The 11,274-nt window shown below is 41.2% G+C and overlaps 1 long non-coding RNA gene across 1 annotated transcript in view; it reads left to right on the top strand.

The window, feature by feature from the left end:
• The first annotated feature begins 330 nt into the window (after positions 1-330).
• LOC139591600 (uncharacterized) overlaps positions 331-11,274 on the top strand; it is a 32,415-nt gene continuing 21,471 nt past the window's right edge. Inside the window, exon 1 of the long non-coding RNA XR_011679703.1 lies at positions 331-453. This is a non-coding gene — a long non-coding RNA (uncharacterized lncRNA). The remainder of the gene's footprint in view (positions 454-11,274) is intronic.

Genomic DNA, 11,274 nt, shown 5'->3' with positions numbered 1-11,274 from the left:
TAAAGTTTTATGAAGAGAAACACAGCTAATGTTAATAATTTCATCCTCAGGCAGGGATGTGGGTAGCAGAAGAGAAGGATACAGAGCCAAACTGTGAGATGCAGGGGGCTACAAAAAAATGGAGAAAAGTAGCCACAAGCAGTGGTGTCTGCCTGGACCAAACCTCTGTTTAATTCCCAGTCATGGGCAGTGCTGCCTGAGAGTCTTGGTGATCACAGATGGCTGCTGGACCCAGCTAGAGGAGGACAAGTGCTCACTCCAGAGCACAGAGCATCCTTTGTGATGCAGCACAGAGGGGATGGGGCTGAGCAGTGCCAGGAACCAGCACCAGAGAGAACTGATTGAACAGCAGGTGTCAGGTGGGACCCAGGGGATCTGGGTCAGCCTCCTTCCTCTGGGCTACAGGGGTACAGCCAGGAACTCATGGCAGAGACAAAACCCACGAGGCTAGAGGTAATTATGCTTTTATTTAAGAAGTCCATCTCTGCTGAGAAGCACAATGCACCATTCAGACAACACTGTGGGGTTGTAAAGAGGTGTTTTACTTGTAAGGGGTATAGAAAGTCACTGTGAGCTTTAAACATGAGAGATCTCTGTTACCCACTGGTGTGTGTTTGCAGCCACAGCTCTCACCCTGCTCCCTAAGCAAAGATCTATTCCTTTCCCTGCTTACCTGTTTAACAAGGCTTGGGAAACAAAAATCTTCCCCATTGCACCATGCCAATGCTGACTAACTTCCCAATCACTGCAGCTCCTTAACAAAAATATCATGATCCAGCAATGAAGGAAAATAAGTGTATAGACAAAATTTAATTACAACTTGCAAAGCTGCTGTTTGCTGTTTGGGAACATCCTTGACTGTGTTTTCCTGTTGTTTACTTATAGAATTTATGTGTTTGAAGAATGGGTCTGAAAGGGTAAAAGGGACAGTGTTTTGCTTTGACCCCTCAGACATGGAGCCACCCCAGGGACAGCCCAGAGAGACCCAGCCTGGGCAGTGTGCTCAGCCCAGAGCCAACCCTGAGCCTGGGTCAGACACACTGCTGGATCCCAATATTTAACTCTGGGAAACGAGGCTGGAGTGTGGGAAAAAGAGGAGACTGCAATGCAGAATGCTAACTCACACCCAGGTGCTTTCCAAATTATGCAGTTTGTCCTGGTAATTTTCAGATCCATGATTTCCTTTGTGCCAGCACCACCCTTCCCTTTTTCCTGCCTTGTCCTCAGTGGCTAATTTTCTCCATTCTAGTTCAAGAGGAACAATAAAACTCCTTTTCCAGCTTCTTTGATGCATTTCTGCATCCATCATTCTCAAATTTAAATTTTCTGCCTGCTGTGAAGGATGCAGCACAGCTCAAGGCTTGACATCATCCTAGCTAATTTGGTTTCTGAGTTTAGGTTAATAATTTTTTTGCTAATGATAATGTAGTTTTTTCATACCTTCCTCCTCTGCCATCTCCTTTCTCTTCTCTCTGCCTCCCTCCTAAAATCCCTGTCTTCCTGGGATGAAGGTTATTTTAGTCTGAATGCCTGTTGAAATTCATTTCTTTCGCCTACCACTCCAACTCTGATCTCCGTACTTTTGCAGTGTTATGTGTTTTTTCTTCTTCTGTTGATTTCTAAAACTGGGAAGACTTTTCATTTGCAAATGGCTTCAGTTCTCTCAGTCTTTATTCAGAGCACCAGCTCACTTTCTATAATTTACCATAGATTTCTGATAGACATGAGGCTACAAAGCACTTCCAGTGACTCACCAGAAGAAACCCCTGAATTTTCAAGTCTGTGAGGAAAACATGGTGATTGCATCCTAATTCTCAAAATGCCATATAGAGTGCAATGCACAAGTTGGAGAAAAATGCTCTTGGAAAATGAGTGAGAAGCTATTTGAATGGAAATAGCACAGCAGATATTTAAGACCACCTGGGAAATCAGTGACCACTTAGCTTGACTTCAGTAGGCTAGAATATAGCAGAAGGGGAGTGAAAAAGTAAGTATTTGGGGGAAATGAACCTGCTGAGCAATAAGCACCATGAGTTTGAGACATTAATCACATCTGACAAAAACTGTGGCATCTTCGGTTATTCCAGGGTGTGTGGGTGAAACTCATGGTGGATGCAATCCATCTTTTCTTGAGTATTGTATTTGATGCATTGCAATCTAAACCTCAGGACACTGCAGAAAGATGATGATGTGATTAACACTGGCTGACAGATCACATTTGCCAGTGCACAAACTTGTTAATGGAAGTAAGGGTGGAGGTGCTAATATTTGAGCAATAGCATTTAATAAAATTGTAAGAGATAGTGGACTTTGGACCTCAACAAGAAATGATTTTAGACAAGGTCCCAAAAGTATGCATTGGGCCAGGATTTTTCAGGTTATTAATTCTTGGAATTACATTTTGATGAACATGGTGCTGTGATGGGAAGTGGTGCACATGGCAGCCAGAAGGAAAACTAAAATAGCTGTTAAGTGCTCTGGTGACAGTAGGAGCTGATAGGAAATATTTTAAAATAGAAAGAAGCCATGTGATATACATGAGTGCTCTGGAAAGATGACTACTGTGTTTCTTTCCAAGGAATCTTTGGAAAGTGTTGAAACACAGCAGTTATTTGAAAGAGTGACCTATTAACAAAAGCAAGTGCTCTGCAATCAAGAGGAGATTGCTGCAGAGCAGAAAGTGACCTACTTACAGCTTTGTTTCTGAAAGTCAGAGGTCCTTCAACTGATTAATAGTGCAGCATTAAATAATGTTCATACTGCAACACTTAATGTTTTTATATGTCTCAGGCTGGTTTTAGAGCCCTTTAGTTAGCAAGTACCCCTCAGGGAGAAAAATCAGCATGAAAATAGTGAAAACTGAGTTGTTTAGAAGTCACCAATTTAACTTAAAGTGTTTATATTATGACTTAACAATAGGGAATTTTTTACAAGGGTAATTTGGGTGGGATTCCTCTTACCCTGTGATGCTGAAATTTGATTTCCAAAATAACAATCCCCTTCTGAATGATATTCTCAGACCTTGTTACATGCAGAGGAGCAGATATAATCTGTGACATCTGCTGTGAGCTACTCAGTTCACTCTAGGTAGGTGTCTGAAATGAATCACCCACTGGAGCTGCTGAAATCACCTCATTTTCTCCAATGCCAATAGAGCTGGCCCAAGTAACTAAGCTTAGATATGCTAATTCTTTTATATCTACAGGATAGATCCACTAAGACTTCAGTGGACTAAGTCTTCAGAGTTTTTAGAACTGGAATATTTTATTTTTCATCGTTTTAAGATTCACTTTCTCACTACAGGTGCCACCATCATTGTGCTGATAAAATGTATAAGCTGTGGTCATAGTCAGTACACTGAAAAACAGTCAAATCAAATAGAACATGCCAAGAATGTACTTCTCAAAAGTTTTCCCCAGTAGCTGTTCTGATTTAAAAACTTAATATGATTCTCATCAGTTATTTCTCATGGCTCTCAATTAAAACAGATATAAATCTAATAACTTCTGATCTTCATCAGGAAGATGAAAAGCAGACTTCAGATCTATGGGATGAAATCTCTACTTTTAGTGCCTCAACATTCTTTAAACATGTAGTAACAGGACAGCATTTTCTTTCAGACATCAGAAACATCAGTTTGCTATGTTAATATCTAATCCTTACCATCCCTTGACACATTTGAAAGTCTTCACGCTTCTTATGATGAAATAAAGCATGGAGAGCAACTTTTTACACAGGCATACAGTGCTAGGGCAAGGAGGAAGGATTTTATACTAAAGAGGAGAGATTCAGATTATGTTATAGAAAAAATTCTTTGCTGTGTGGATGGTGAGGAACTGGAACAGGTTCTTCAGAGAAGCTGTGGGTTCCGGATGCCTGGAAGTGTTCAAGGCCAGGTTTGGATGGGGCTTGGAGCAACCTGGTCTGGTGTAAGGTGTCCCTGCCCATGGCAGGGGGTTGGACCAAGATGATCTGTAAGATCCCTTCCAACCCAAACCACTCTATGATAATGTGGTTTGATGCTGCATACTTTGCAGAAGCTTACTTTGCAGAGTAATAAAAATTTCAAGTCAAAATCTACCACATGTGTAGTTTTGGAGTAAGTATTTGACTATTGTTCTCCTGCAGCTCCAGCCCTGAAGGAGGCCTGCTGAACACAAGCACCCAGGTTTGCACACTGAGATTTAGGTCTCTGTAAGGTACCTGTCTGCTGGGGATCTGGTCTCCCACAACAGTCACTAGAAAGGAGATGCCAGAGGAGACAAATGTTTTAACACCTCCCATAGTGTTTAATTGATTTCAGTTACAGCTGGATCAGGGAGCTGCTAATGGCCTGTGAAACCATCAAGAAGAGAAGTTGAATTTGAAAAAAAATGTCCAAGGGCTGCTTGATGCCCTAGTTAAACAAGTGGACTTTAGGGGTGAGCTTTGGTACCATTTGTATCATTAGTAAGGAGCAGCTCCTTCCCGTGTATCTGCAGACTGCTGCTCGCTGAGGGTCACTGAGCATTTTCAGCCTTTTGATGTACCTTAAAACACCTGAGACATCCACAAGAGAGTGGTGGGTAGAAGTGGCTCCTCATAAGACTGGGATCTAATGATTTAATCTAATCTAATGAGGAGCAGCTGAGGGAAATGGAGTTTAGCCTGGGGAAAAGGAGGCTCAGGGGGACCTTGGTGCTCTGTACAACTCCCTGACAGGAGGGTCCAGCCAGGCGAGGGTCAGGCTCGGCTCCCAGGTGATGGATTTCAGTTTCACATGGGGAGGTTTGGATTGGATATTAGGAAAATTTTCTTCACCAGAATGATTGTCAGGCATTGGAACAGGCTGCCTAGGGAGTCACCATTCCTAGAGGTATTTAACAGATGTGCAGATGTGGCATTTAGGGTCATCACCCTTTACTGCTGGGTGTGGCAGTGCTGGGTTAATGGTTGGACTCGATGATCTTAGAGGTCTTTTCCAGCCTAAATAATTCTGATTCCATGTGACACAGGACATATGTGAGATCTGTGCCACTGTGCAGAGGACTCTGGAGGGCAGGTGAGACACTCTAGCACATCTCAAATGACTTGCTAAGTTATGCATGAGCAGCTGATTCAACCTCCAACAGGGATCCTCCACAAATCAGCTATTCCTGTGTCACTATTTTAATTTTCTTTACCCCAAAGTAGAAGAATGTGGGTTTGAATCTGTGCTCTTGTCTTTAAATTCCTAAACCTACAGAGCTCATTTCTTGAGATACTTTTATTCAATTTCCTCCTGAATCATGCCAGTTTGTCACAGTGGCATTTTTGTGGGGAAGAAGAACAATGTGAAGCACAGGGCAGTTTTAGGGATATAAACTGGATATCAAATACTGTTGTTCATTGAAATTGCACTACTTCTTGGTGCATAACAAGGAAAACACTTAAAAATCACCACCCAGAATCCAGAATGTCAGGGTCTGTGTGTGCCTATTTGCACAAAAGAGTGGAAGACATGAATACCTTCACTTATTGGACCGTTGCGAGGTCCTTGCATGTTCTTGGTTGAGAATTCATAGGAAACCATCCAAAAGAAAGGTTTAGATGTGATAGATTTATGTGAAATTGAAGAGTGTATGAGAGAAAACTCAAGAAAACCAAGAAAAAGATCAATGCATTAAATTAATTTTCCTATAGTGTACAATTAAGACTAAAAATGCAATAAATTAAGAAAAAAGGTTATCCATGACATGGATAATATTTCTTACATTGCTCTGGACACCTAGGAGGTGATGTCAAACCTCTTGCTGCAGCATTGGAACTAAATAATAAACACCAGATGAGAAGCAGTTCATTTCCTTCTGGTGCTGGGCACTCAGGTCCTTCTCAGCCCTTGTTAATGCCCTTAGCAGGGGTGGCTTTGGGATTAGATGTGCCTTATCTCAGTGCAGAATAACAGTTTCTGCCTTCCCAGGTCAGGTGGGAACCAAGCGCATTTTATATCCCTCTCCAACGTTGTTTAGGTATGGGGAACAATTCCTGCCTGGTGAGGATGCTTAGACTGCAGATTAGGTGTGTAAGGGAAATGGTAAATGCTCTGTCAAACACAGTGCATGAGGACTGAATAAAACACCATGGGAAGTGAGGAGCACTGCATTGATGAGGAGGGGATTATTTGACCAAGAGAGAACTTCATTACTCTTGTAACTTTTGCACATTCCCCTCACCTTGTCTTGTTCCTTAGCAAGAAAAGAAAGAACATTTCTCCTGTTTTACATGCACCCTCCACAGTGCTAGCCAAAACAGACCAGGCTGATTAAAATCTTCTAAGGTGACTTCCTGAGATATAGCTTCATATTTTTTCCTTGTCTTGGTATTATATTTATTGTAGTTTTACCATTTCCTTTGAATATTAGCATTTACTTAATCTTTCCCTGACTTGTACAGTCACAACCATGAAAATTGATTAATCAGTGATAACACATGGGGCAATGGTTTTAAACTGAAAGAAGGGAGGTTTAGACTAGACATGGGGAAGAATTTTTAACGATGATGGTGGTGAGACACAGGAAGAGGCTGCCCCACTCCTGCAAACATTAAAAGTCATGCTGGATGAGACTTTAGGCAACTTGATGTAGAGATTAGATTATCTTTACAGCCCCTTTCCAACCCAAAGCTTTAATTAAATGAAAGCCCTCATTAACTAATCAGAGTGCTGTGCTGTTTTGTGGCACCAGATCAGTCACTGTGCTTTCCTTTCTGCTCACCCTGCTGTGGGTGTTGGAGGTGGCAGAGGCAGTGATGATGCATCGGTGAACATGCAGCAAACACAACAGAAAATGCTAAAGTTCTTATTTATTGGTCAAAAATATAGTAGTATGTTCTATAAAAAAGGGAAAGCTTGCATATATTGGAGAAGAAGGAACATCATCTTCCATTACTGGGAAGTGACTTAAGCAGCAATTTCACAGCAAATTATGGAAGTTAAAAGTAATTTTGTTATTTGGTCTATGTTTAAATACACTTTTTGTGAAGTGCTTGGTGTTTGCTGATCTCTGGCACTACTGAAATGGCTTTTATGGTATGTTACTTCTGTGAAATTAGGAGAAAGTTTTACTGTGCTGGTTTCTTAACTGGGTAGTTCTCCACAGCATCAGGAAAGAACATCTCAAGGCTGATAAAGAGAGGAAATGTAGCCAGCTGTTTGAAGGACTCAATTGTTATCAAAAACTTACTTTTAACAATGTTTAAATTTATAAGATGCTTTGCAGCAGGGAAAAATAAGGAATAAACAGTTCTTCCTGTGCTGTAGGCCCTGGGGGAAAAATATTGTGCTCTAATGACCAACAACTCACAAGCCTGAGTAGACTAAAGTTGCTAAGGGAAAAAATATATGATGTTTCTTGTTTTGATGTTCTTTGCCAGCAGGGAAAAAATGATGTAAATATTTGTGTTCTATTGACACATTTAGTCAGAAGCCCCAGGGACAAGCTTTCAGATGGCACAGTGTTACATAGGATAAAATCAGGCAACTATTTTCTATGGAACTTAAACTTACCTACAGATAATGAGAGATCCAGCCTTGTTTGGACTGTATCCCAAAAATCTGGTTAGTGCAGGTGCATGTGGTGTAGTTTATAGACAACTTAGGAAGCCCAGATGCAATGAGAAATGGGAATCCTATTGATATTTCTAGCTTGAAGGGTATTTCTGCAAGTGCTGCTTAGTGCTATCTTCAGATATTGTCCCTGCCTGGTATTTTTATGGGAGACTTTTTGGTTCTAAATCACTTAAATCCAGTGGACATATCCTAAAAGTCCTAGGGTTTGAAGTCAGTTCTGCTCTAGAAATCCTCTCTGTCCTTGGGCATTCAGTGAGGTTTTGATGCATAAGTTTTGTCCATAAAATGAGAACTTCAACAAGCCTGTTATCTATTTATTCTGTAACCTCTTTGAGGCAAGCATTGTCTCTTGCTGTATGAATATACAATTCTTTGCATAATGGAATTTAATCTGAGTTTCTTTAAAGTACCTCTGTTGAATAATAATGATTAATCAAATTGAGTAAATAGTATTTAGAAAAAGATAAAATGAGTGCAATGGTTTACTTTCTTTCTTTGTAGGAAATGAAATGCAGAATTAATTAGAACTGAATAGCACCAGCTATTTAAAAATGATGAAAGGAACTTTTTACATACTGCAATATTAAACTTTCAGTCTTCTTATTGAAAACTCTTACTTGGGTTTGCATTTCAGCTGAATGAAGGGAATTATTCTCAATGCAAGTTATTTCTGGGTATTTTTTCCTGAATGCTATCCAATGTTCATCCTGTAAATGAATGCTCACACAGAGACATACACAGGATTACTCATGAATATGTGCAACACATCTATCTCCACAAAATATGTCTTCTCACAGAGTGTGGAAACCCAGGGCAGCAGGAATATTTCTCTGTCTGCTCTGGGGTGCCCTGACCCCCAGGGGAGCACTGACTGTGACCCTCATTCATTAAGAAAGTTTCCTAGACTTCAAGACAGACTAGAATCCACAAAAGTGTGAAATAGATTATAGAGAGTAGTGTAGGTGTATCATTTGGTGAGAAATTTAGGGTTTGGGATTTTTAGTATGTTGCGGATGGAAGCAAGATGGAGGGCACAGGGTGTAGTCCTGAGTTTCTTCTTCCTTCTTCTTCATGGGTTTGGGTGGCATTTTGTAATTGGGCAGAAAAGTCCGCATTGCAGGCTCTTTGGGATCAGTTATTGGGTTAGAAGGGAAAATAATCTAGGTGTCGGTTCTTAATTGGATAGTTTAGTCTTAAAAGACCTTGTAGCAAGAGATTGTTGGCCATCTTGTGTCTTCCAATGAAAAGCTGCCCAACTCACAGTAGTGAGACTGTTCTACTGACAAGAAATAATAAACACTTGAGTCCAAACATGAATTACTGTCTCAAGTGCCTTCAATCCAGACCCAGAGAAACCAACAGCTGGGACCCCCACAACAGAGAGAAGGCTGGATGGTGAATTAACGAGACAAGGCACGGATAATTTGGTAGGAATAAGACAAGATGTCTTATTCCTACCAAAGATCCATGGATGTGTTTATGTGTCCATACAGTCTCTGTGGGTAGAATTCACCTCTGGTTCCGTCACCCCCACTCCACCCCACAGCTTGAGTTTCCTTGGACAACTCCCCTGTTTCAGGGTGCTGTCCTTCTCACTGCACTGGCACAGCAAGTCCAATAATTAAAGTAGATGAGATGTAATTTTTTAAGGCTGGCATCAGGAAATTGTTCTGTAATTATGTAGCACAGACACAAGAATCAAGCTAACATTTAATCATTCAGGTACTTCTGTGATAGCAGAAAACCTGACACCTCCGGACCGAGCTCACTGGGTGCCCTTGCTGTTACAGCACCATCCCATTGCCTGTCTTAGGCTGCTTTAATGGGGATGTGTGCCCATGTAAGCTGTGATCTCACAGCTTTCTGGGGCCTGGTCACATCCTTCCTGCTGTGGATGGCTGAGGAAACCTCCTCAGCAGCTGTGAAATGATCCCTCCCCGCTGGCTTTTCAACAACAAGCATTGCTCTGGATTTTTGCATAAGGTTGGAAGTAGAAATAGCAATTTTCTGAAACACAAAATCCTATGTATAGTGAGAACAGGGGTTCACTCCATTTCTATTCTGTCCCCCTTATATTTGAATTTTCCCCTTTATGTTCCTTGGCACAGGTAGTATAAAAGACAAGCACAGGAGTAACTTCAGCAGTTCATCTGCAGGCTCACTGATGTTATGGTTGAGCACAGCCTGCAAAAGCGGCAGAAGGTGTTCTGAACCATCCAAACACACCTGCTGTCCTGGCTGCTATAAACAGCCCTGAAGAGCCAAACACTATTACACTTCCTGAGTAGAAAGAATGCTCCTGCCTTGGCCTCCTGCAGCCCAGGCACATCTGTTCTCTTCCAAACACTGAAAGCAAGAGGAAAGTCAAGGAGATACAGGAGGCACTTGAGTGTAGAGGATGGGATGCTAACATGTCAGTGAGATGTCACCTTCATCTTCCTCGTCATGCTTAGATTATAAAATTTCTTGATGAAGGGAGTGCTTCTAATGGTGTGTTTATACAGTGTTTTGGAGAATGGGGTCTTGTGCAAGACTGAATGTAGCTCATCATGAAAATTTGGGATGAGAGCTATTGTAAATCTTTATGGGAAGTGGAATTTTGGTACTGGATAAAATACATGAATCTTAAATAATGGAGGCTGGAGAAAAGGACTTTGTAGGAAGAGAGGGGAAAAGATCAGGAGCTTTATCAGAAGGAGTTATTAAAAGGCAAAGGGAAGCTTCTCTCATCCAGATGGGGAGAAACAGAGGCAACCTTGAATTAGGGGTTGATTCTGAAAAATGCTGAGATCTGTCCAGCTCTCATTGCTTTCATGTCAGATTTTCAGTAAGCCGAGAACTGGACACGATAGGGTTATAAAGTAGATTATTGCAAGGTAGATAATTAACCTCATCTAAGTCTTGCACCTCATATATCTGTGTTTCATGGAACTGGAAAGCCCATGAATGAGGAGTTGATTCTCAGATAACACAGATCAACTGAACTGTTACCTTACAGTAGCTACACTAGTGATAAGGTCTGACCCATATAGATTTTGTTTAGAAATGAAATATGCCTATTCAGAAATATTTAGAAAAAACATAACTAGTTGATGCTAGTTGAAAATTTCTAAAGTTCTCTTATTATCTCAGCTGTAAATATAATGAAGACCACAGTATCCTTAAACAACAGGTGAGACATACCTGAGAAAAGTGTCTTGTCTTTCAGAGGAGACATTTCTCATACAAACTGGAAAACTACAGGCATTGAAAAGACTCATGAAAAACAGAGTCCTGGTCTTGGGCTGTGAATTGGGCATAGTACAGGTCTGGTGAGTGGACAGAGGTAGACAGATGGGGGATGTGCATCAAGTTTCCATTCAGCAGAAAAGAATCCTGGATTACTAAAGGAGAGTTACAGCAGCTTTGGAGAGTGCCATGAGCAGTTGTTCATTTGCAAACACAGATGAAGACATCCCCAAGAGTAGCGACTTGTTACACTGGAAGGAATGAGGTACATGAAGAAAGAAATGGCTCTGAAAGACAGCCTACCTGGGAGGGCTGGAAATTCCCACTTTAGCTAAATGTGACCAGCTGCAGGCAGTAAATATTTCTTGACACTTTACCTGCAACGGTCTTAACCCCTCCCCTCCCCTCCTTTTTTTGTGTTTTCCTGGCTGTACCATTAGGACACTGATTCAAGCAGAGAA

Source organism: Agelaius tricolor, unplaced genomic scaffold (genome assembly GCF_023055355.1).
Source record: "Agelaius tricolor isolate 1412-34295 unplaced genomic scaffold, bAgeTri1.0.p SCAF_1, whole genome shotgun sequence".
Lineage (NCBI taxonomy): Eukaryota > Metazoa > Chordata > Aves > Passeriformes > Icteridae > Agelaius > Agelaius tricolor.
The sequence above is the reverse complement of the archived record's forward strand: the minus strand, read 5'-3'. Positions and strand labels throughout refer to the sequence as shown.